The following is a 25,752-nucleotide window of genomic DNA, read 5'->3' as shown; positions in this document are numbered from 1 at the left end:
CTACATACTGAAATATTTAATGGTGAAATGCTATGATTCCTGGAATTTATCTGAAAATAATATGTAGTGATGAGGGAGAAGGTGGGTGGGGATATAAATGAAGGTGGTTTGTGAACTGGCAATTGTTAACTTTAAGTGGTGGGTACATGGGAATCTTTTATATAATTTTTTTTCTACTTTGGTACATGTTAAAAAATTCCTGTAATAAAACAGTTGTTGTTGTTCACTTGTGTCTGACTCTTTGTGATGCCATGGGCTGTAGCACACCAGTCTCCTCTGTCCTCCACTATCTCCTGGGGTTTGCTAAAATTCATGTCCACTGAGTCAGTCATCCTTACCATCACCATCCATCTATCTATCTAACCATTTCATCCTCTGCTGCCCCTCTTTGCTTCAAACTTTCCCAGGATTAGGGTGTTATTTTCCAATGAGTCAACCCTTTGTATCAGGTGGCCAAAGTACTGGAGCTTCAGCTTCAGCATCAGTCCTCCAATGCATATTCAGGACTGATTTCCTTTAGGACGGACTGGTTGGATCTCCTTGCTGTCCAAGGGACTCTCAAGAGTCTTCTCCAGCACCACAATTTGAAAGCATCAATTATTCAGTGCTTAGCCTTCTTTATGGACCAACTCTCACATCCATACATGACTACTGGGAAAACCATAGCTCTGACTATACGGACATTTGGCAGCAAAGTGATGTCTGCTTTTTAATATGCTGTCTAGATTTGTCATAGCTTTCCTTCCAAGGAGCAAGCATCTTTTAATTTCATGGTTGCAGTCACTGTCTGCAGTGATTATGGAGCCCAAGAAAAGAGAGAAAATCTGTCACTGTTTTTACTTTCTCCCCTTCTGTTCGTCATGAAGTGATGGGACTGGATGCCATGATCTAAGTTTTTTTGAATGTTGAATTTCAAGCCAGCTTTATCACTCTCCTCTTTCATCTTCATCAACAGGCTCCTTAGTTCTTCTCCACTTTCTGCCATTAGAATGGTATCATCTGCATATCTGAGGTTACTATTTCTCCTGGCTATCTTCCAATCTTTTTTTTTTTTCTATCTTCCAATCTTGATTCCAACTCGTGATTCATCCAGCCTGGCATTTCACATGATGTACTCTGCATATAAATTAAATAAAACAATAACCATATATATATATATATATATATATATACACACATATATACATACACACATACACACACACACACACATATATATATATATATGTAAAACAGTAACATATATATAGGTGCATACTTAGTTTCTCAGTCATGTCTGACTCTTGTGACCCCATAGACTGTAGCCTGCCAGGCTCCTCTGTCCATGGGATTCTCCAGGCAAGAATATCGGAGTGGGTTGCTATTTCCTTCTCCAGGGGATCTTCCCAACCCAGGGATCAAACCCAAGTCTCCTACATTGCAGTCAGACTCTTTAACCACTGAGCTATGAGGGAAGCCCACACATGTATATGTATGCACATGAGCCTCTTTCTGGACTGATGAACAGAATTCTAATTCTAAAACTACATCAACTGCATTTTTAATGGCTATGTAATTTTTGTCTGCATAAAGCAGAAACAATGTTACCAGTTTCCTTTACTTGGACATTGAAATCATCTCCAGTCCTCTGTTCTCATCAACAGCACTGGATGAACATCCTTGCGGATAATTCAACTTGCATGTCTTTCAGAATTTCTGAGAATAAATTCCTCTAAGTGGATTTTCTGGGTGAACAGATTAGCATATCTTTAAGGTTTTTGCCAAACTGCCCTCCAGAGACAAATTGGCTCATGTTTCCTTCAGCAGCCCCTCTGAGGGAGGGCCTGTCCCCTTTCTCCCAGTGACTTCTCTAACTGTTCTCTCCCTGGGCTCTGCGACACTCTTTCATATCTTGGCCACAGGCTTTACAAATCCTGGTTCATCACATTTAGTTGTCACATCAACCCAATGAGGCAAGGACTTTTAGTGCCCCCATTTTACAGACAAGGAGACCAAGGCTCAGAAAGGGTGAGTAACCTGCCTAAGGTCACACAACTGCTAGTAAGCTGTGATTGGAGGGTCTGGCTTGGGACTATATTGAGGGGCAGCTCTCCCTCTGCTTTCTCTACTAGCTCCCCTTCCTTCTTTGGACTCGTGCCCCATCCCAAACTCCTGCTTCCTGCTGTCTTGGGTCTCACATTCCTCTCTTCTGCAGCGAACTCATTTCCCACCAGCTCTATGAAGATGGCTTCCAAGTTTGCACCTTGGTTCAATTCAGCTTCCATGAATTTCTATTTCCAAGTGTCTCTCTAGTAGGGGTGTCAGAATCACAGTAGTCAAGAGAACTTTGGCTCAGGGATCCCTACCTCCTGTAAGTCCCTTCCCCTCTCTGATTCTCAGTCCCTCCTGTATATAAGTGGGAAAAATCACACAAGATTGGGAAACAGTGTAGCAGTTCCTCATAGCAGAAAGCTAAACATAGAATCGCCATATGATTCACAATTCCACTTCTGGGTACACATCCAAAAGAATTGAAAAGAGAGTCATGAACAGATGTATACCAATGTTCATAGCAGCATTATTCACAGTTAGCCAAAAGGTGAAAAAAACCCAAATGTTTATTGATGGATCAACGGATAGACAAAATGTAGAATATCTATACAATGGAATATTACTCTGTCTTAAAAAGGAATGAAATTCTGACACAAGTTGCAACATGAATGAACCTTGAAGACATTATGTTAAAAGAAATAAACCAAACACAAAAGAACAAATATTGGATCATTCTACCTATATGAAGAACACAGAATAGGCAAATTTGTAGAAATAGAATGGTGGTTGCCAGGGCCTGGGGGTAGGGAGAAAAGGGAGTTGTTGTTTAATGGGTACAGAGTTTCAGTTTGGGAAGATGAAAGTTACAGGAGATGGATTGTTATGAGGATAATGCTGATGGATGATGGCTGAAAAACAACAACGTGAATCTATTTAATGCCTTCAAACAATATATGTAAAAACGATTAAGATGGTAAATTTCATGGTTTGCATATCTTCCCAAAGTAAAACACACACACATATAAACGCACACACACATGGTTACCCAGTGGATTGAAATTAATTCACTTGTTATCCTCCCTATGATGTTTAATTAACATCCCAAACTCAGCCTGCCCTAGATTGAGCTCCTAATCTCCCCTCCCCACCAAAATTACCCCTGCCGTAGCCACCCTATCTTGGCTGATGGCAACCCCATCCCCATGGAGACAGCATCCTGACTATTTTCTTCTCTCCCACCCCACATCCAGTCTTTAGGAAACTCCGGGCTCTGTGCACATATCCCTGATGTCTGGTCCCCACACAGCAGCCTGAGAAAGCTCCTTAAAATGGAAATCACATTACGATGCTCTTCTGCTCAAAAGTAAAAGCTGTTCTTCACGTGTTCTATGCGGCTGCCTGTATCAAGCTCCGTCACCTCTCCCAGCTCATATCAACTCTGCAACCCTCGGCCCTCCACTCCAGCCACCCCTGCTCCCTTGCTGGGCTAGAACATGCCAGAAATGCTCCCACTTTGGGATCTGGAAGCTTCTCCCCAGATAGTCACATGGCTTTCTTCCCCAAAGTCTTGTAGCGGAGGAAAACATAATTTTCCCTCTATCCTTCTAAGTTTCTGGTTGACATTCCTGTAATAAAAGACAGATTAAAAGAGAAAAACAATATATTTATTAACATGTATAATTCCAGCATACAGGGGAGGTAACCAGGAAAAAAATGAGTGACTTCATGGTGGCTTAGAAGTGAAGTGAAGTGAAAGTTGCTCAGTCACGTCCAACTCTTTGTGACCCCATGGACTGTAGTACATGGAATTCTCCATGCCAGAATACTGGAGTGGGGGTAGCCTTTCCCTTCTCCAGAGGATATTCCCAACCCAGGGATTGAACCCAGGTCTACCGTATTGGCAGATTCTTTACCAGCTGAGCCACAGGGGAAGCCCAAGAATACTGGAGTGGGTAGCCTATCCCTTCTCCAGAGGATCTTCCCAACCCAGGAATTGAACTGGGGTCCTCTGCATTGCAGGCAGACTCTTTGCCAATGGAGCTTTCAGGGAAGCCCGAGGTGGCTTAAAAGTCAATATAAATATCATTTTAATAGGAAAAAGGGAAGGGAGGGGGGATATAGGCCTTTTAAGGAGAAGTAAATTAAAAAAAAGCTTTTCAAAAATTGACGTATAGTTGGTTTAAAATATCTGTTAGTTTCAGGCATACAGCACAGTGATTCAGTTATATAAATAAATTGTTCAGATTCTCTTTCCTTATAGATTTTTACAAAATATTGAGTAGAGTTCTCTGTGCTATACAGTATGTCCTTGTTGCTTATCTATCGTAAATATAGTAGTGTGTGTGTGTTAATTCCAACCTCCTAATTTATCCCTCCCCCAACCCCTTTTCCGCTTTGGTAACCATAAATTCGGAGAAGGCAATGGCAACCCACTCCAATACTCTTGCCTGGAGAATCCCATGGACGGAGGAGCCTGGTGGGCTACAGTCTATGGGGTCACACACAGTCGGACACGACTGATGCGACTTAGCAGCAGCAGCAGCAGCAACCATAAATTTGTTTTATGTCTGTGAGTCTGTTTTGAAAATAAGTTCATTTGTATCACATTTCTTAAAAAGATTTCCTGCTCTCCTTCCTCTCAAGATTTAGCCTAAGTGTCTCCTTTGTACAGAGGCCTTTCCCGACCATGCTGTTTTATTTATTATTATTTATTTATTCTGCCGTGCCAGGTCTCAGCTGTGGCACGCAGGATCTTCCATCTTCCTTGCGGCGTGCGGTATCTTTTTAGCTATGGCACGTGACATCTTTTAGTTGTGACATGTGGGTTCTAGTCCCTGACCAGGGATCGAACCCCTGCCCCCTGCGTTTTAGCCACTGGACCACTAGGGAAGTCACAGGATCACCTGTTTTAAACTACAGCCCTCCACCCTGGCCTCTCATACTCCTTTTCCTGCATCACTGCTCTTTTTTTCCCTCTTAGCACCTTCTAGGACACCGTGCATTTTATGTGTTTATCAGGGCTGTTGATGTCCATCTCCTCCACTGGAATCAGCCACCAGTTACTGATTGATCGCAAGCCCTTCAGCGCAGGGCCTGACACATAGTAGGTTCAGTAAACACTGGTCGAAGGCATGTGTGAGTCAAAGTGCTTTGTTTACTCTGTAGTCTGCACACATCTGAGTGACTGCTACTGCTTCCATTTTTACTAATTTATTAGTCCTAGTTGCGTGAAGGACATGTTCACTGAGAGCAACTCAAGCTGAAGCCCTCCTCTCTCCCCGTGGCCCTGGCTTGTCCGCGCTCCCAGAGGTACCACCCTCAGCGCTGCGTGTCCTTCAACCGTTTTCAGTTGTCCTGTTCACTCCCCTCCTCTGCAGTTATACTGCTTTTTCCTGGAGACATCCCTGCTGGAGCTTGTCCTTGCTCGAAGACTACTGCATAAGGTCTAAGTACAAACTCAGCCTTGCCCATTAGGCTCCCAAATGATCTTGCCCTTAACGCCTTACACCTGATCTCGTCTTGGGACAAACGGGATTCCTTAGAAACGATGCTTTCCTGACTCCGTGCCTTTGCTCAGGCTAGTCTCTCTACCTGGAGTGCCTACTTCTTCTTTTTTCCCTTCAGCTGTGACTCCAGCCAGGATCCAAAGAGGAGTTCCAAAGAGGAGTTCGTAAAATCTCTGGATTTTACGGAGACTGTCTTTACCCTTCGGTGTTAGCCTCCTAAGGCACTGTGTCAACCTTAAAAGGGCACAAGAAAAGGGTGTGAAGGGCTTTCTTTCACCTTCACTTGCCTTCAGTTCTACCTGCCCACCCCCCTTTTTTTTTTTTAAATTCAGAGAGTTTTCTTGTTTGTTTATAATTTATGTATTGATTTTTGGCTGTGCTGCGTGGGCTTTCTCTAGCTGCGGTGAGCGGGGTCCACTCTCTGGTTGTGGTTTGTAGGTTGCTCATTGCAGTGGCTCCAAGGTGTGCAGATTTCAGTGACTGTGGCACGCGGGCTCGGTAGCTGAGGCTCCCCGCCTCTAGAGCGCAGGCTCCATCCTTGTGGCAGGGGGGATCCGCCTCCACCGGGGATGGAAGCCATGGCCCCTGCAGGGGCAGGAGATTCTTTACCACTGAGCCGCCAGGGACGTCCCTGTTCTGTGCTAGGCTTAGTCGCTCAGTCATGTTTGACTCTCTGACCCCATGGACCGTACCCCACCAGGCTCCTCTGTCAATGGGATTCTCCAGGCAAGAATACTGGAGTGGGTTGCCATGCCCTCCTCCAGGGGATCTTCCTAACCCAGGGGTCGAAGCTGGGTCTCCCGCATTGCGGGCGGATTTTTTATCAGCTGAGCCACCAGGGAAGCCCTTACCTGCCCTTTAAGGCGCAGCTTCAACATCACTCTCCTGATGCTTCTCTATCTTTGGGAAACTTTTGCTGACCTATTTTGGTGAGTATTCGGTGCTGAGTTAAGTTTGGGGTCACGTCACTTGGAGGCCACGAGGCCGGACTGTAAGCTGTCAATGAACTGTAAAGGAACGGGCTGTACCTCGTTCCTTCCTGTGTCCGGAGGAGATGGAGCGCAGCGCCTAGTTCCCGCTCAACCCGAGTGTTAACTCGGAACTCGCTCAGAGCGGCGGAACGGGCGCACTTCCTGCTGTGGCCACAAGGTGGCAGCATAGACCAGGCTTCAGAACAGGTCAGGCTCCCGCCCCTCCCATGTTCCCCTGTCTTCCCTGCACTCAAGGCCCTAAAAAGTAACCCGGTTCCCTCCAAGCGTGTAGATGAGAGTCGTCTCTCTAGGACTGGGGGGCGTCGGGTCCGGGGTGGGGGCACCGGTGGGAGGCCTATAGTGAGGGTGTGCGTGGGTTTCCTGTACCGCCCCCTCCCAAGGTCTGTTTTCCAAGGGAGACCCTAGTAGGATGGAAGGAGCACCGGGTAGGGAGTGGCAGTTTTGGTCCTGGTTCTGCACTGCGGCCTCAGGCAAGTGTCTGTGTACTAGGAACGAACTGATCACAAAGTCCAGCTCGCGGCAAATGCCCACGAAGACCCCACTTTCTGCTCTCTTCCAGTCCCCTTGCCCCAGTTATTCGGAAGGCGAAATGTTGATTGCACTAATTATGTGAGGGTCAGCACATTCTCCGCTTTTCCGGGATTCTGTGTGGCCCAGAAGAGGGGCAAGGTGCCAGAAGAGGGGCGATGTTGGAACAGGGAGGGGACTTTATTCTTATTTAAAGCTTTTGGCTGCACTCAAGGCATGTGGGACCTTAGTTCCCCCACCAGGGATCCCACCCCCACCCCTTGCATTGGAAGGCAGAGTCTTAACTACTGGACAGCCGTGGAAGACCCCATTTGCTATTGTTGTTTATTATTGGAGTCCTTTCTGCTCCAACATTTGACGATTGAGACCAACTGAGAAAGCAGGGGCAGGACAGTGTAGATTTAGGGATGTCTGAAATGGGTTTGCCTGAGGAAAAGAGTTAACAACAGTTAGAACTGGACATGGAACAACAGACTGGTTCCAAATAGGGAAAGGAGTATGTCAAGGCTGTATATTGTCACCCTGCTTATTTAACTTATGTGCAGAGTACATCATGAGAAACGCTGGGCTGGATGAAGCACAAGCTGGAATCAAGATTGCTGGGAGAAGTATCAATAATCTCAGATATACAGATGAGACCACCATTATGGCAGAAAGTGAAGAGGAACTACAAAGCCTCTTGACAAAAGTGAAAGAGGAAAGTGAAAAAGTTGGCTTAAAGCTCAACATTCAGAAAACTAAGATCATGGCATTTGGTCCCATCACTTCATGGGAAATAGACAGGAAAACAGTGGAAACAGTGTCAGATTTTATTTTTTTGGGCTCCAAAATCACTGCAGATGGTGACTGCAGCCATGAAATTAAAAGACGCTTACTCCTTGGAAGGAAAGTTATGACCAACCTAGATAGCATATTAAAAAGCAGAGACATTACTTTGCCAACAAAGGTCCGTCTAGTCAAGGCTATGGTTTTTCCAGTGGTCATGTATGGATGTGAGAGTTGGACTGTGAAGAAAGCTGAGCGCCGAAAAATTGATGCTTTTGAACTGTGGTGTTGGAGAAGACTCTTGAGAGTCCCTTGGACTGCAAGGAGATCCAACCAGTCCATCCTAAAGGAGATCAGTCCTGGGTGTTCATTGGAAGGACTGATGCTAAAGCTGAAACTCCAATACTTTGGCCACCTCATGCAGAGTTGACTCACTGGAAAAGACCTTGATGCTGGGAGGGATTGGGGGCAGGAGGAGAAGGGGACGACAGAGGATGAGATGGTTGGATGGCATCACCAACTCGATGGACATGTGTTTGAGTAAACTCCAGGAGTTGGTGATGGACAGGGAGGCCTGGCGTGCTGCGATTCATGGGGTCACGAAGTCGGACACGACTGAGCGACTGAACTGAACTGAACTGAACTGAGGGGAAGGGCAAAGATGTCTGGAGAGGATCAGAGACAGCCTGGGACTTCCCTGGGGCGAGGAGGTGTGTGGTTAAGGGGCGGGATTACCCCCAGCAGTTCTCAGGGAGAGCTGGGTGGGGTAGGTAGGGACTACGTGTCCTTCCACCTCTTCCCGGGGCACGCAATGACGGGTCTCCCCAGCAGAGGGCGCCGCGAGCACGCGGAGCCCAGCCTTGAGCTTCCTCCAGCTTCGTAGTTCAGTTCAGTCGCTCAGTTGTGTCCGACTCTTCTCGACCCCATGGACTGCAACACGTCAGGCTTCCCTGTCCATCACCAACTCCTGGAGCTTACTTAAACTCATGTCCATCGAGTCGGGGATGCCATCCAACCATTTCATCTTTTGTCATCCCCTTCTCCTGCCTTCAGTCTTTCCCAGCATCAAGGTCTTTTACAATCAGTCAGTTCTTCACATCAGGTGGCCAAAATATTGGAGTTTCAGCTTCAGCATCAGTCCTTCCAATGAATATTCAGGACTCATTTCCTAATGCATTTGTCTTCTGGGCCTCTGCACCTGAAGCCTGGCATGCTGCAGTCCATGGGGTCACACGACTAAGTGACTGAGTGACAAGCACAGCCTTCACCCAGGATGTGATGGGAGTGAGGATGCTGCTGGCTAAGCTGGGGAGCTGTGGGCATTGTCACCATTTGTAATCGTGCTGGCTTATGTCCCAAGTGGCAATTGCGAGTTTGCCTGTAATCAGTAATCATTCATTCACTCATTTATTTATTCAGTTCACACTATTGCACACCCTCTGAGTGGCAGGCACTGTAGTGGGAGTGAAGGGCAAACAAGGAGTGTGCCCTGATGACCAACACCTACCACCCATGTCACAGGTCAGCCCAGGGTGCTTGGGGAGCACCCCAAAAGGGGAGCACTTCCTGCCTCCATCCCTGTCAAGTGCACCCACTCTGAGATGAGCAGGGTTATGCCTCTTTCACAGAGGAGAGAATTGAGGTTCAGAGAGGTGAGGTAAGACGCCCAAAGCCACACAGCCTTTGAGGGGATGAGCTGGGATTTGCACCTGGAGCCTTTCCCACCTGCCCTGTGAGGCTGCCTCCCTCAGGGAAGAGCCAGTGAGGATGTGAGGGGGTGAGAGGCTGTTCTGGGGGCTCCGCCTATGCATGGCCTGAGCAAGACAGGAGCCTGTGGGCAGGGGAGCATACAGATGGCTGATTCATCCCAGAATGAATAACTCTGCAGCCATCAGAACTGCCCAGTCGTGGAAGGGTGAGCCTGAGGAGCAGAAGTGATTTGCCTCTTTGTGGGCCTTGCAGGGGCTGCCAGTAGACCCTGGCACATTCACACAGCATTGGAGGCTCAGCCTGGCACAGTTCCCTTCACCCTCCAGCCTCATCTTGCCTCCTCTCCCAGCTGTCCTCTGTGTTCCTGCCTCTCCAGCCTTCCTTCAGCAACTTGTTGGGCACACACACCTCTGGGCCTTTGCACACACACACTCCCTCTTGTCTGGCTAACTCATCCACCTTCAGGCCATTTCAAGCCTTCCCCAACGCCTTGAGTGCCACTCTGCTGCTTTAAGCTTCTCCATTCCCCCTAAACATGCCTCCTCATGCCTTACTGATCTTTCCCAGGCAGCTCAGTGGTAAAGAATATGCCTGCCAATGCAGGAGACACACGAGATGCAGGTTTGATCCCTGGGTTAGGATGATCTCCTGAGGTGGGAAATGACAACCCACTCCAGTATTCTTGCCTGGAGAATCCCATGGACAGAGGAGCCTGGTGGGCTACAGCCATAGGGTTGCAAAGAGTCAGACACGACTGAAGTGACTTAGCACGCATGCCTTACAGAAATTAACGGGTAATCCTCGTCCCCGCTGGACTGTCAGATACACGTGACAGAACACTGTCTTGTTCTCAGTGCAGTGGGGTGCCTCCTTTGGTGCTCAAGAAAGGTTTCTTGAAAGAATGAATGAGGAATGAATGAAGGTTAGAAAGAATGAAGGAGGCATGCAAAGCCCAATGCATGGTCGGGGAATTTGGGTCCGTTGATGACCTTTCAAGTATCGCCACCCTCTGGCTGCAGCTCTTGTTCCTTGCTCAGGGCACCTCCCCCACCAACGCCGTTCCACCCCCCCCCCCCCCCCCTCCGCCCCCGCCCCGTCTCAAAGACACAATTAACACCTAACGTTTTTAAGCATCTGGACACCCTGATGGCACTGCCATATGTATTCTCACCCATCAAATAATCAGGGACGACCTGAAACGTTGTTAGTGGACACAAGTTAGAAGACTTCAGTCGGCCTGGAAGAGTTCGCGGGCTGGCCTCGCTCGTTGCCACGCCGGTCCGCACGGCCCCGCCCTCCCTCGGACCCCACCCCTTGTATGCACGTCCAAAGACGGCCAGCAGGTGGCGGTAGACGACAAGGGTCGGGGCTCAACTTGCTCCGTCCAATCCCCGACCGCCGGCAGGGGCGCTGACGCTCTGCTCCGTGCTCCGATGCGGAGGGTCGGGTTTACTAAGCCGAGCTAGGGAGGCGGGGTCAGCTCTGCCTGGAGATGGCGTAGGTCCCAACCTTAGCGAAGAAGGAAGGCTGTGTGGCAGCTTCATTCTTTCTCATTCGTATAGCGCAGTCTTAACCTCTGCCATAAGGCTTAAGAGGCAAACTTTTTTTAGGTTTTACTGGCCATCTGGTCTCTTCCATAATCACTCAATTCTGGTCTCCAAGTGTGAAATAACCCTTGAACAAATGGGCGTGGTCATGTTCCAATAAATACTTGTGGACGTTAAAATTTGAATTTCATCCAATTTTCATATGTTGTTCTTTTATTGAAAAAAAATAGACTAAAAAATGTAAAAACCATTCTTAATTCTTGGGCAGGGTGACCCCTGATCTAGGTAAAGTCCCAAACCAGTGCCTGGCATACAGTAGGTGCTCAGCAGCCCTTGGAGGACTTGGCAGGACACTCTCCTCCCAGTTTTGGCCCTGGGTCTCCTAAACCCCTCCCAGAGGTGGTCAGTTAAGGGGATCCCTCTCCTCCCCTCCTCCCTGTGGCCGTGGCTGCATTTTTCCCACCTCCAGGCCTCCATCTGGGCAGTTGCCTCCTCCTAATGAAATCTCTGTCTTTATCACCTTACAAGGCCCAATCTCATTGCTCTCTGTAAAAATTCAGCTTTAATTGAGGTACTGAAGTATTCACCCATCTTAAGTGCAGAGTTTATGAGTTTTCAAGGGGCCACCACCCAGTCAAGATAGAGAATATTTCCTTCACCCCCAAAAGCTTTCCTGGACACTTTCCTAGTCAACCTTGGATATTTTTTAAAATGTCTCCCAGTTATCAATCACTTGCAATGTGCCAGGCTTCAGGGACAAGTCCTGTCTCACCGAAGCCTCTGGAACCTGGTGGGATGGGGGCAATTGTTTTGTTTATTAGACCTCATTGCAGCGAGTGGGCTTTTCTTGGGGGCACAAGGGCTTCTCTAGTTGCTGTACAAGGGCTTTTAGTTCCCTGACCAGGAATCGAACCCAGCTCCCTACATTGAAAGCGTGGAGTCTTAACCACTGGACCACCAGGCAAGTCCTGGCAATTGTTATATGTGGGCACCTTTCGGCTCAGGACCCCGAGCTCTGGGATGGGGAGACACGTGCTCACCGAGAAGTCGGGTCAGGGCTGAGATTTGATCCTGGCCTGCTGGTTCCTAACTGCTCTCCTGCCTGCTTTTCTCCTAGCCCCCTTCATGTTCCTGGGGGCATCATGGCACACACTTCTATATTACTGGTTATTTGCAGTGTATCTTGGGACCAAGAGCTTCAGCATCCCCTGGGAGCTGGCCAGAAATGCAGAGTTTTGGGCCACACCCAGAACTGCTGAGTTCCCCACTCCCCAGGTGATTTCAAGGCTGAGAATCGCCATCCCGAGGCCAGCTCTTGGTTGTTTGTGTCCTGGAAGGCAGGGGCTGAGCCCATCCCAGGGCCACCATACTGCAGCCCCCCACCCCCCGTGACTCAGAATTGAATTAGTAGGTAAAGAGAAGAGCAAGAGACCGGAACTTTGGGGTAAAGGTTTGGGGGTGGGGCTTGTGTATCCCAGGAGCTGGTGGGAAGACTGAGTCAGTGGTAGGGGTTGGTCTGTCCACTTGGAGTTTGGAGGTCTGGCTCTCACTCCTTCTGGCCACTGTCCAAGTAGATACAGGGAGTTTAGTTCACTTGCATATTACTTGCATGTGATTAACTCGTCTCTGGTGCCTTTCCTCTTCTTGCAGATTACATGGTGGAGGGGCGAGGGGTAGGGGTGCGTGGGGTTGGAGCAGGCTGGAATCTGGAGTGGTGGACAGGACACAGGGCCAGGATGTTGGGGAGGCCTTGGGCTGCAGACCCAGGCCTAGCTCCTGGCTGAGGCACATCCTGGGAGCAGGTCTGGCATTAAGCACTGACCCTCTTTGGGTCAGAAGGGGTGCCTGTGAGCTTCTCCAAGCTCTGGACACTTGCTGTGGGAGCAAGGCTGGGGGCTGGCCTGTTCCTCACCTCCCTGCCTTCGCCCCGCCTCCCCACCAGGCTCTCCCACTTTGAATGCCCTTTCCCATGTTCTGTCACAGTCCCACACGTGTGTGTTCAGACAGCGGGATTCTCTCCAGCAGTGAGAGGGCCTTTCAGACATAATGTTGAGCAAGAAAACATAAAAGGAGCTGTATGATGAGTCCAATTATGTGAAGCACAAAAGCAGTTCTATGAGTCTCTGCTGTTAGTAATGGTTACCCAGGGTGGGGGGTTAGTACTTGGAAGAGAGCAGGGGATGGAGGGCAGGGGGGCTCCGGGAGATGCTCAAATTGTTTTGTTATCTGAGTGCTGGTTATACAGGTGCTGGTTTCACTTTGTGAAAATTCCTTGAGCTGCATGTACATGCATGTACAAGGATTGTATGTGCATTTTTCTTTCTTTCTTTTTTTCTCTTTCTTTCATTTCTTTTTTTTTTTTAACTGATTTACTCAATATTTATTTTACATTTACCTTTAAGAAGTGTGGCAATAATTTAGAAAAGTTCACTTTTTGGACCAAGCATCTACACTATGTCTGTCCCTCAGATCATTTATATTAAAAATATGCCTGGGGTCTTCCCTGGAGGTCCAGTGGTTAAGACTTCATCTTCCAATGCAGGGGGTGTGGGTTCGATCCCTGGTTGCCTGGAGGTCCAGTGGTTAAGACTTCATCTTCCAATGCAGGGGGTGTGGGTTCGATCCCTGGTTGCCTGGAGGTCCAGTGGTTAAGACTTCATCTTCCAATGCAGGGGGTGTGGGTTCGATCCCTGGTTGGGGAACTAAGATCCCGCATGCTCCATGGCTAAAAAAACAAAATGTCAAACAGAAGCGATATTGTAACAAATTCCTCAAGGACTTAAAAAATGGTCCACACTTAAAAAAGAAAAAAAAAAAGCTTTTAAAGAAAGTCTGTATTTTGGGATGTCTGGCATTCTAAATCCTCAAACTTTGCTTTTCACATGTCTTTAAGAAAGGAAAGTTTTCATTGAATTCTATTTGCATTTTATATATTAACAAGGTAATTTTAATGTGTAATAATAGCACATGGAAGGATCATTTTATGAACTGCTCTGTATGTGCATTTTTTTCTGTACACTACGTTGAAAAAAGACCAGATTGAATGTCTAGATGAATATTGTGCATATTGGCCACTGGGAATGCTCCTCTTCCCATTGGCAGCTGATAAGGCCTTGGCCACTCCGTGGGGTTTTAGTTTCCACGCTTCCTGTGGGCTGGGGCTCCCTGACATCAGACCCACGGCCATTCATCTGTGTCTCCTGGTCTGGGGCCTGCACAGAGCAGGCGCTGAACATCTCAGCACGAATGTGACTCCTCACGTCCTTGGGGTGACCTCTGAGGCCCTGGGGCACCAGACAATGTGTGTGTGGGGGTGTTTCTTCTTACTGCTGCCCCCCAAGAAGGCCAGCATTAACACATCTGAATGTGGCCCAGGGTTAGTGGGCCAAGGGTGGGGAGGGCAGAAAGTGCCAGAAGGAAGAGAGGGGTCCCTGGCGTGGGGGGCCGCTGACATTCTGGTTCCTCGGCACCCTAGCTTCTCGCTGCTGCTCCCACTGGCCGGGGTCAGCTCCTCCTCTCGTCTGGTATGTTCACCCCTCACCCTCAGGGTGTCCGGGCCCCTGCAGAGCCCCCATTTCAGGCACAGGCAGTCTCTGATTTCTCTGGACTTGGCCCTGCGCTCGGGCCGCTCTGAACCTGCCCAGCTCTGCCTCTGACTCACCCCTGCTCTCCCCACCCTGCAAGTCAGGGCCTCCCAGTGGGGCCCAGGTTACAGGATCCTGCAGGCTGGCACAGAGCCCCCTCCTACTGCCTGGAATTTGTCACTGAGGAAACCTGGGCAGTGGTCTGGCCTCTCTGGCCTCAGTTTCCCTTGTCTATAGGTGGGAGAACAATGCTGCAGCTCTGGGGTCTGAAGAGTGTGGGACACCTCTGGACCCAGCAGGGCAGGGTGCCAAGGCCGGCTGGGGGGTGGTCAGTGAGGGGCACAGCTCCTCCCCTCGGGGGGTGGGGTCTGGGTGGTGGGGGCAGGTGAGGGGTGGGGAGGTCTGTGTGGCTGTTCCTGGGGTTCCCTGGGAGGTGGCTGGGGGTGTCAGGGTGAGCATGGGAGAATCAGGGGCCTGGGTCTGGCCCAACTGGACCCTTGTCTGCAGGCCCGTTCCCTCTCTGGGCCTCAGTGGACGCCTTGGTCAGGGAGGCCGTTGGGTTCCATTGTCCTTCAGGCCCCTGGAACTCTCTCACATCCATGCTGTGTTTGATTTGCCCAGAATGTTATTTTGGAATAGCTTCTACATTTAAAAGATCAGGAGGCCTTTCAGTCAAATCCTGAGTTCCAGCTTCCTAAGTGGGCAGAGGTCTGGCTTCTTTGGGATTCTTTGTGCCCACAGCAAAGCAGAGCAGCTGCTGCCGGGGGCCTCCACTCCCTGTGGCCCCAGCCCCCTGCACCGTCCACACCCCGGACCCTAGCCCTGGGGTGTCTGAATGTAGTCACTGGCTCCCCCTCCAGCCTGGGGGCCATCCCTGCCCAGGACCCTCTGTCTCCAGCTAGGTCAGTCCTGTGTGTCTGTCCCCCCGCTCCCAGCAGCCCAGCGCCCAGAAGCTGGCACACGTGCACGAACAAGCCTCTTTTCTCTGTTTTGCAAACTTCAGGCTTTGGAGGGCAGGTCTGGATTAGATGGGCATTAGCTCATGTGTTTATCCAAAGCAAAGGCTTAGGTTTTGGGATTTCCGGGGCAGGGGGGAGTCCAGAGCCTGGGTCAGGGCCCCCAGGAGGTGTCTGCTTGTGGGGACATGGGTCCTTCCCTCCTGGGGTCAGGTCCTCCCCCTCCCCCTGCGATGCCCCCCCCACCCTCAGTATCTCAGCCTGGTCACAAGGCCCTGGAGACCAGTTCCTCACCTGCCTGCTGGTCTCTTGGCCTCACTTTCACACTCTCACTTCCAAATGCCACATTCATTGTGTTCTTTTTGGCACAGCCATCTATCCACATCCTTACGCCCCTTCCCCTCCCTCCCCCTCCTCAGCTTCTCCTCCCTCTTCCCCCGAAACCTGCCCTGCCCTGGCCCCATGGGCCGTCCACGATGCCCACGGCCTCCTGTGCCAGGCTGTGGGGCCTCGGTCCAGCCTCCCAGCTGCCAGCACACAGTCATGCGCATCTGAGCATGTGTTTGGGGATTTCCAAAACCATGTGTTGTTTGCTGCCCTGGAAATCCTGATGAGCACATGGTCAGTGCTCAACCCACATTCTAATGTTCGAAGCTGCCCTTTGTCCGAGGGCCAGGGGGCTGGGGAGGAGTCACCGAAGGTCAGGCTAGGATTCTTCGGGCTGTTGCTTGGCCATTGCTGCGAGAGGGAGAAAGGGTAGCCCCGGCCCTTGGGCTAGAGGCCAGGAAGGCCCCCTCCCCTCTGACACCGCTCTTGAGCACAGCCCTGGGCTTCTGTCCTCAGCCACCTGCTGGCACTCAGGGGTGCCAGCCCTGGGCCAGGCAGCGCCCTAAGCAGTTGTAGAGGGAACCCTCAGAATCAGGGCCTCCCAGCCAGCTGTGAGCCCCCCTGCCCACAGCCCTGCTCCTGCACCCCTGGCTCAAGCCGGCTCAGCTCCTGGTGGGCAAACAGCACGAGGGAGGCTTCTCAGGGAGCACCCAGTGCAGCTTCTGACGGATGGGGAAACTGAGGTCCAAGAGAGGTGGTGACTTGACCCAGAGTCCTGGGGCCCTCTCCCAGGTGGCCCGAGTGCTGGGTGGTACCAAGTCAGTCCTGGGGGTCAGGACACGCCAGTGTCTGAGGTGCTGGGGCCCCGGCCCCCACCTGAACAGCAGGGGAGCCTGCCCTGCCCCCAGCTGGCTCCACCTGGCTGGCGTATCCCAGAGCCAGCAGAAAGCTAGGGCGGAGGCAAGTCTGAATTGGCCCAGGTGCTGCAAGTCCCAGGGGGCCCTCCCTGCCCGCAGGCCCTGAGAGAGGGCCTGAGCTCCACACCCCAAATCCTCTGCCTTCCCTCCCCACCCACGCGTTCAGCCTGGGGCCCAAACATGGCTCAGAGCCAGCCCCAGCCTCCTTCCTTGGTAACCGAGGCACAACACCCGACAATAGAGACTCTTTGTCCTGCCAAAGCCGCACCCCAACCTGGGCCTGCATGCCTGGCTGGGGAGAAGCTTGTGTGTGGGGGGAAGGTGGGAAGACAGGCAGGGGGAGGGGGCAGCAGGGCCCCTGAGCCTAGAGACCCTTCCCTCCCTTCTCAAGCTCAGGGGAGCCAGGGCTGTTGCCCCGCAGCCTTGATGGTGTGCCCAATCCCAGCCCCTTAGACTTGGTAGCAAGTGGAAGGTGGAGATGGGTCAGGTGGATCACAGGGAAAAGTGTTACTGATCAGTGGCTAAGTTGTGTCTGACTCTTTGTGACCCCATGGACTGCAGCATGCCAGGCTTCCCATGTCCTTCACCACCTTCCAGAGCTTGCTTAAACTCATGTCCATTGAGTTGGTGATGCCATCCAACCATCACATCCTCTGTTGTCCCCTTCTCCTCCCGCCTTCAATCTTCCCCAGCATCAGGGTCTTTCCAATGAATCAGTTCTTCCCATCAGGTGGCCAAAGTATTGGCGCTTTCAGCTTCAGCATCAGTCTTTCCAATGAATATTCAAGACTGAGTTCCTTTAGGATTGACTGGTTTGATCTCCTTGCTGTCCAAGGGACTCTCAAGAGTGTGGGTCTGAACAAGAAAGCCCTCCTGGGCCAGCTGGGCTGTGGGAAGGGTTCAGGGGGGTGGTATGAGAAGGCCCTTCTGTGCTGGTAGGGAGGAGGGCAGCAGGGGGTCTTTCTTGGCAGGGGATGGATGGTAAGTTCACCAGCCCCCAAGGCTGGGGCAGGGAGCACTAGGAGGCTGTTCTAGCATTGTGTTTGGGGGCGACTGGGTGAGCAGAGGGGATCAGGACCTAGGAAGTTGGGTGGTACTGAAGAGGGAAGGACAGCTTTTCTGGCCTTCACTGGCTTTTAGTTTCCATGGCCCAGGGCTTGGGGCTGTGGGGTGATAGAGGCAGACAGGGTCTCGATCCCCAGGGAGCCCCCAGTCAGGGGAGAAACAATTCCCCAGCCCTTGAGGGTGCCTGGTCTGAGACGGGGGGCCCAGCTTCTGTCCTGGGGAGTTTGGGAACATCCATATTGGGTGACAGACAGAGAATGGATGGAGTCTCTCAGCTCGAAGCATGGACCTCACGAGGCCTCCTTAGTGAATGCCTCTGATGCTCAGGGAGTGATGGAATCTGGGGTCTTCCTGCTTCTCCTCCCTGGGTTGGGGCACCTTCCCAGAGCTGGTGAGCCCTTCCCCTGGTTACCAGGCCTGGTCAAAACTGTGCTTAATTGAAACTGCTTGTCCAGTGCCTGCAGGTTGAGCAGAAGCTTCTCCCTCTACCTATGCCTGGCCGTGTAGGGGAGGAACCAGCCCTGGCCCCATCCTATGGATGAGGAGACTGAGGCTCAGGGACACGAGGGGGCCATGCTAGAGGGCTTGGGTCCTATGGGCCAGACCGTTGTTTTTAGAGTGCCCAGCTCTCTGACATTTGGGGGGAATCTGGTGTGGGCAGACCGCGGGCAGAGCCGGGAGGGAGAAGTCCCGCGGTGTCCCTGCTGTCCCCCTAGTCCCGAGGCCCGGTGGGTGCTGTCCTGGCTCTCCGCCCCTCTCTCAGGCCCTGTCCCTTGCTTCGGTCCCCGGTGGGCCGGGGGAGGGGAGGGTGGGGCCGGAGAGCTTGGTTCCTGCTGAGACTGTATCTTCCCGGCCCACGGCCCACCCAGGCTGAGTCAGGGCCGGGCGGGAGCCAGGGGGGTGGCAGGTTTCCCAGGGCCAGCCCAGGCGGTGTCCACATTCCTCACAAGCAGGGTGCGTCGGGGTTTGGCCAAGCCAGGTGTCCTGGGCTCCGCCCCGGCCCCCGCCTGCCAGCTCAGCGCCCCGGCCTTGGCCTTGTATGGACCTTGCCTGGCAGCCGCCTAGAACGGGGCGTGGGAACTGCTTACCTTGCACATCCCTGCTGGGTGGGGTGCAGGCTGGCTGGGGGGAAGCCTACTGGAGCCCCAGCTGCCATCATGGCCTGGGCAGCTGGGGTGCCCACCGCTCAGCCCCTTGTCACGACCCCCTTGGCCTCTGCGCTTGGAGAGCTGGAGGCTGAGGCTTACACTGGTGTGTGGTTTGGGCCTTGGCCTCGCTCGTGGCTCAGCAAGCACTGGAAGGAAGAGCGAAGGGTGTTCTGACAGCTGGGGAGGTGGTGAGGGCCCCCCAAGGCCAGGAAGCAGTGGGTGGGGGGGCACGTCCTGTTTGTAGTCCCCCAGTCTCTAGAGGAGGCCTTTGTCCTCACCAGCTTGGAGACCTGGGTGCCAGGTGGGGCCTGGGGCAGAGGCTCAGAGTGGGGCCGTGTGCCCACGGGGGGCTGCAGCTCTGGGGCCTGCCAACAGCTTGCCACCTTCCCTGTTTCCTCCACGGCCCGGCCGGGCTCTCTGCATGGCAGGGGGCTGAGAGGGATTCATGGAGTGTTCGGTCAGGGTCAGTCCCCACCACTCCCTTGTGAGACGCTCCCACAATCCATCTCCTCTCTCTGGCTTCTCCTGTCACAGGAAGACAGAGCCCCCCACTCTATTGAGGCCCCTGGGCTCTTGGTGGGCGAACTGTGACCTTGAGACTGAGACCCGAGTTGGGCTGTCCTGGGACCCTACCCCTTCCGCGTGGGGAATCCTCCCCCCCCAGCTCTGCAGCTTCCCCATCAGCCTCTGCAGGTCAGGCCCGGCTCCTGGCTGGGGCTGGGGGAGATAACCTTAAATCTGGGGTCTGGAGACCCTGATCGTAGTTGCCCTGTCTCCTCTAAGGGCGGCTGGTAGAGCCAGAGTTTCATTCACTCCAGCGAATGGCGGCCGGGCACCCCTTGCCTGCCCATCACCCAGTTCTGCGGCCTCAGCAGTTCTGAGCCCAGCCCGTGGGGCCTGGGCTGGCGCCCTCCGTCATGTCCCTGCAGCAAGCAGGGCTGGGCTGTGTCCCGGGCAGGCCTGGCATAGCTTGGGCTGCAGAAACCACTTCCCAGGCCTTGGTGGGAACCGACGGCCCTGGCCCCGGGCCCAGGGTGGGCGTGGGAATTCTGTCCTGCATGCAAGGTCGGGGAGGGTGACCAGGGCTGTGGGAGAAGAGGCAGGGCACGAGCTGAGATGTCAGCTGGACTCCCGGAGAGGCAGCAGGCTGAGTGCCAGGCAACCAGGGGGCTGCGCCAGGGGAGGGGGAGCAGGTGGGTGCACGCAGCCCCCTCCCTGGCTAGCCCATTGCCGAGCACCTCTCAATGAAAGGCCTCCCCTTTCCAGCTGCCTTCGGCTGAGCCCTAGGGCTGGCTTTCTGGGTGCCCCCATTCCTGGGGACCCTCTAGGGACTTCAGCTGCTTTTCTTCCTCCCCTGCCCAGGGCCTTGTGGCCGGAGGGCAGCACTTTGCCCCAGGGTAAAGTGGGGTGCTGTTTGCAGTGGAAGGAAGTACCTCAGCTCCTGGAAGCCACTCTATGTCCTGGTGTCTTAGAGCTAAGGATGGTTCAGTGTATGAGTGTGTGCACATGTGTGTGTGCGTGCATGTGTGTGCATATGTTTTTATCAGGGGGAGGCAGTTATCCCAGTGGAGGTGGACTTGTGCTCATTCAGACCAGGGTCCCTCTAGTTGGATTCTGAACCCTGAAGGATTCTGGGAGTTGGCACTGAGAACTGGGCCCCAGGGCAGCCTGGGAAATCGTGGGAACAGGTGAGAACAGGCTGGAAGGGTGCGGCGGCAGCTGGAATGTGAGGCCTGTGAGGCCTGGAGCAGCCCCACCCTCCCTCATGCAGGAATGGGCATGAGCCGGGGAGCCAGGACCCCGCGCCCTCCCGGTGCGGTGCTGTCCCCAGCTCTGCTCTGCTGGCCCCCCAGCCTCTGCTCCTCCACCATGGGGTGCCCCCACACCCCCTCACTCCTTGCTGGCCTAGAGCCTGCAGGCTGGCTGTGCCAGGCTGCTTAGGAGAAGCTGGCAACTTCTCCTGAAGGTTCCTGGGTTTTTGGTTGGCCTGTTTGCTTCTGACCCTCTGCACGGACAGACTCTGTCACTCTCGGGGGACGTATTCTGATGACTTAGGACAGCACAGAGTCTACCCATGGAGGCTTTCCTGAGCCAGTGGATAGCATTTCTTTTTCAAAAACTTTTTTGGCTGGGCTATACGGCATGTGGGATCTTGGTTCCCTGACCAGGGATTAAACCCTTGCCCCCTGCATTGGAAGCACAGAGTCTTAACCACTGGACCACCAGGGAAGTCCCTGGATGGGTTTCTGCGCCAGCTCTGCTCCTGGGATGGGTGCTGAGGGCACCAGCCCCTCCTGGAGCCTCTGGACTCACTGTCAGCCTCTGCAGAGCAGCTTTGTCCTTGCCTGTCCTGCATGGTGGACCAGGACTCCCCGTGGCCATGCTCCCCAGCAGGGCACATCGGCCCTTCCCCTGTGGGCCCCTGCCAGCGTCTCCAAGCTCAGGTCCCATCTCTGCCTCCCCGGCTGACTCCTTCCATCTAGAACATCTCACTTCCCTGAGAGTACGAGGCCCCGGTGTGTTCCGGCCTTTGCATGTGCCAATCACTTTGCATAGGCCAGTGTCTCCCTATGACCCTCATGTAGACAAGTCCCTGCTCAGACCCCTCCCACAGCTGTCCTGCCCCTCTAAGGTGCTTCCACAGCCCCAGCTGCTCAGCCAGCTTGTGATGTCCAGTGTCTCCCTCGGAGACAGAGTTCCCTGAGACCAGGGCCCATTGTCACGTGTGTCCCCTGGCACGTCCCCAGGCCCTCTCTCACAGAGATGACGGAGTCAGAGAGTGAAATAGTGAAGGGTGCAGGCAGCTTGGGGAATTCCTCTGAGGCCCTCGTACTTGCAAACGGCTGTCACATGTGTCCCCTGGCATGTCCCCAGGCCCTCTCTCACGGAGATGAGGGAGTGAGAGAGTGAACTAGTGAAGGGTGCAGGCAGCCTGGGGAATCCCTCTGAGGCCCTCGGACTTGCAAAGGGCTGTCACATGATCCTGGCCCTGCTTCTACTCCCTCCAGTCTGAGGGGAAACATCCCTCTACCTTGTGACTGGGGTCTCCTGGGATGATTCCAGAAATCTCTCTTGAGATCAAGGCGCAAGCTCCTGACCCCACCCAGGGTGGGGACTCAAGGTTAATGAGCCAGTGTGCCTGGCAATGACTGCTTTATGTGAGTGGGTGAATACAGTACAAGCAGAGAGAGGCTGTGTGAGTGTGTACAAGTGCATGAGTGTGTTCACAAGTGGGTAAAGTGTGAGCATGAGTAGTGAATGTGAATCAGTGTGTGAGGTTGGGAGAGTCTGTATGCATGTGTGAGAGTGTGGATATGAGTTGAGTGTGCATGGGTGTGTCGGCATGAGGGTGTGTAAGTCTATGAGTGTGAATGCATGTGTCTGTGAATGTGCATGTGAGCTGATTATGAGTGTGGGGGTCTGTGAATGTGTATATATTGTGTGTGAGTGTGTATGGATCTATGAGTGTGTGAGTTCGTTTGCATCTGGGTTATGAATGGGTGAGTCTAGAAGTGTGAGTGTGACTATGTGAAAGCTGTGGGTAATGTGTGAAGGTGAGAACCTGGGTGTGTGTATGTGGATGTGCCTGAGTGTGTAAGAGCTTATGAACATGTGTGAGTGTGTGAATCTGTGGTGAGAAGTTGTGTGAATGGGAGAGTGAACATGTGGGAGAGTGTAAATGTATGAGTGCATGAGCTTGTGACTATGTCAGTCTATGTGTGTGTCAGTCTGAGATGTGACTATGGGTGTGTGAATGCGTGTGCGAACCGTGTGTGAACGTGTGGTTTATCAAGGAGGATGGTGACAGGGGATCTGGAGTGGTAGGTAGGAGAAGCTTGGCTCCTCTTCCCCAGGGTGGAGGTCAACCCCAGGGAACCCTCCCAGGAGTCGGGGGAAACCCCAAGAGCTGCCTGGCTCAAGTTTGCCCCAGAAGTTGACTCAGAGGGGCAGGGGGTCTTTCCCTCTTCTAGAGAGAGCTCAGAGGCCAGTCTTTACTAAAAAGAAAAAAAATACTACCAAATAGATTCAAAATATAATCTACAAGACATAGGTAGGATTTAAGAATCAAAGCAAAAAAAAAAAAAAGAATTAAGGTAATAAACACCTGGGAACCTGTGAGTTTAGAAACAGTGACAGTAGTCTTTCCGGCCCCACCCTGACCCGCACCGCGGATTTTGGGTTGTTCTTCCCTCGCTGGAGACACAGGCCTCTTCTCGCCAAGTTGCTGGCGGGGCCAGAGCGGCTCAGTGCTGCCCCCTGGCGGCGAGGGGGACAGCGGCTTCCTCCCGCTCCGCGCTGCCGCAGCCCTGGTTGGAGTCCCCGCCAGGCCACCCTGCAGACCCCACGGAGGTGCACACACTCGCGCACGCACGCGCAGGGCCTGTCCGGGCACAGATGCACACATCAGGCACTCAAAGCTTTGCACGTCGACCCGGTCGACCTATTGTGAACGGAGCAGGTGCCATACGCTGTGTGGGGCGCTTCAGCAGGAGCCAGCCCACAGCAGCTGCTGTCCCCAGGGAGCTGGAGGCAGGAAGGGGGTGGGTCCCCACAGAGGGGACAGTGCCCTGCCTCAGGGACCCTCTCACTCTCCGCTGGGGGAGTCTGGGCAGGAAGTAGCTTTGGGGTGAGCCATTTAACAGAACGACCTAAGGTGGAGGGAAGAGAGGAGAGCTTTGTGCCTGAGGCAGAGAAGGGATTTTTGGAGATGAACTCAGGGAGAGGCAGAGTGAAATGGACAATTCAGCTTTAACAAGGAATTTCGCGTCCAATGGCGTGGAAGGGACACAATGGCCCAGCCATAACCCCTGGTGCTCTGGGGTTCGTGGAACTAGAGGAGGCACTGAAGATGGTGAGGAGTGGCTAGGTCCCTGGAGAAGGCGCCAGGTGTGAAGCGCAGGTAGAGGATGCCTTGAGTTTCATGGTCTTCTCCGCAATCGCAGGCAGCAAGCACCTTTAGGGACTGCAGGGCAGAGACGCGCGACCCAAGGTAGCCAGCAGAGGGCGCTCCTGCTACAGATTTGAGGCTCCAGTGGGCGGGCTATTGAGCCTCGGGTTTAAGCAGTATCAAATCATTCTTGGAAAGCGCCCGGGTCTGCAGTCGTAACGGAACCGTTCTGGCTTCCCTCTTAGGGGTACGGAGCAGAGGGGTGAGAAGAAACAACCACGTGAGGTGGGAGCCCCACAAGTCCCCCGCTCCCTGGCCAGGTGCTGTCTAGTCAGTGTTTGCATCTGTTGTCTCCAGGTGGCGACCTTGGCATCAATCCAGAAAGGCAATTTGTTCTCCCAACCTGCTCAGGAAGTCTTCCTTCAGGCCAGCCAGCTTTTCTAGAAGGTTCTCCAGGGAGCTAGTCCCAGGGCTCCGCCTCTGGAGTCTCCGCGCTTCCCTCGCTTGCCTCTAGATGGAAGACTTCCTCGCCTGGTGCCCAGCAGGCTCCCCCAGCGGCCACATCCAACAAACCTGTGGATGCTAGAATTCTCAGAACCAAATGCAGCCCTTGTCTTCTGCCACAAAGCATGACAGTCCTCTGTGTGACTGGTGAGTGGACACAGCCAGATCCCGCTGGCTCAGACGAGGTGGTAACCGTCAGTCCCTTAGTGGTGGTGGCACCTCCTTCCACCCCGTCATCTCCACTCAGGCAGAGGTACCTGGAGCTCAGGTCATTCACATATTATTCCTTTCTGCAGTTATCAAGCGTCATTTGCTATGTCCGTTTTTGGGGACAGAGAGGAGGAGGCAGGGTCCCTTAGAGGAGGAGACAGGAAATAGATGTGACCACGCAGGGTGGTATGTACTTCGAGGCGAATTGTTTTCTTTCTCTGAACCCTACTTTTGTGTCTGGCTTCTCTGACAGAGTCAGTGGCATCATTACCACCCATCAGCTCAACCCGAAAATGCAGTCATCTCCATGCTTCCCCCACTCAGCTCCATCTCCCTTTCGGCCACTGTGTCCCATCTCACCCTCATCATCTCTCTACCTCCATCCTTTCAGCCTTGGGGCTGGCCTTTGGCCCCCTTCCAGCTTTCACATCGCCACCAAAGTGAGCCCTTCTTCAAACTCCCTGATGCCCAGACTCATGTGAGAAAAATTTTAGTGAATGTGACCTAAGGGAAATCATTTGTTTGGGGGGAAAAACACTAAACAAGGTTGGAAGACCAATGGCCAACTGAGAAAAGACATTTGTAACTCATGTAGGAAAGGCCTTCTTCCCACAATGACCAAAGCTCACACCAGCCAGCAAGGACAAGCTCCCACAGGGGGAATAAAGGGTAAAGAGTAGGAACATCTAGCTCATAAAAAACAGGAAGGGCGCTCTCTTTGGCAGTGCATATACTAAAATTGGAATAATATGGAGAAGGTCAGCATGGCTCCTTGCAAGGATGCATGCAAATTCGTGAAGTGTTACATATTTTTTTTAAAAAATTATACACATGAACTTATTTAGAAAACAGACTCACAAACCTTGAAAACAAACTTAGAGTTGCCAAAGGGATAATGTGGTGGTGGGGGGAATAAAATAGGAATTTGGAATGAACGTATACACACTACTATATATATGATAGATCATCAACAAGGACCTATTGTATAGGACTGGAAACTCTACTTAATATTCTGTAATTACCTATTTGGGAAAAGATTCTGAAAAAGAATGGATATGTGTGAATGTATAAATG

General features: G+C 52.6%; 1 non-coding gene and 1 pseudogene across 1 annotated transcript; one reads left to right on the top strand and one right to left on the bottom strand.

The window, feature by feature from the left end:
* Positions 1-5,653: 5,653 nt before the first annotated feature.
* Positions 5,654-5,784, bottom strand: LOC122695922 (annotated as a pseudogene).
* Positions 5,785-25,389: 19,605 nt separating this feature from the next.
* LOC122695833 lies at positions 25,390-25,492 on the top strand. Its single transcript, XR_006341582.1, has one exon. It is a non-coding gene; the product is annotated as a U6 spliceosomal RNA (small nuclear RNA).
* Positions 25,493-25,752: the final 260 nt, after the last annotated feature.

The sequence above is a fragment of the Cervus elaphus genome, chromosome 5, assembly GCF_910594005.1.
Source record: "Cervus elaphus chromosome 5, mCerEla1.1, whole genome shotgun sequence".
NCBI lineage: Eukaryota > Metazoa > Chordata > Mammalia > Artiodactyla > Cervidae > Cervus > Cervus elaphus.
The sequence above is the reverse complement of the archived record's forward strand: the minus strand, read 5'-3'. Positions and strand labels throughout refer to the sequence as shown.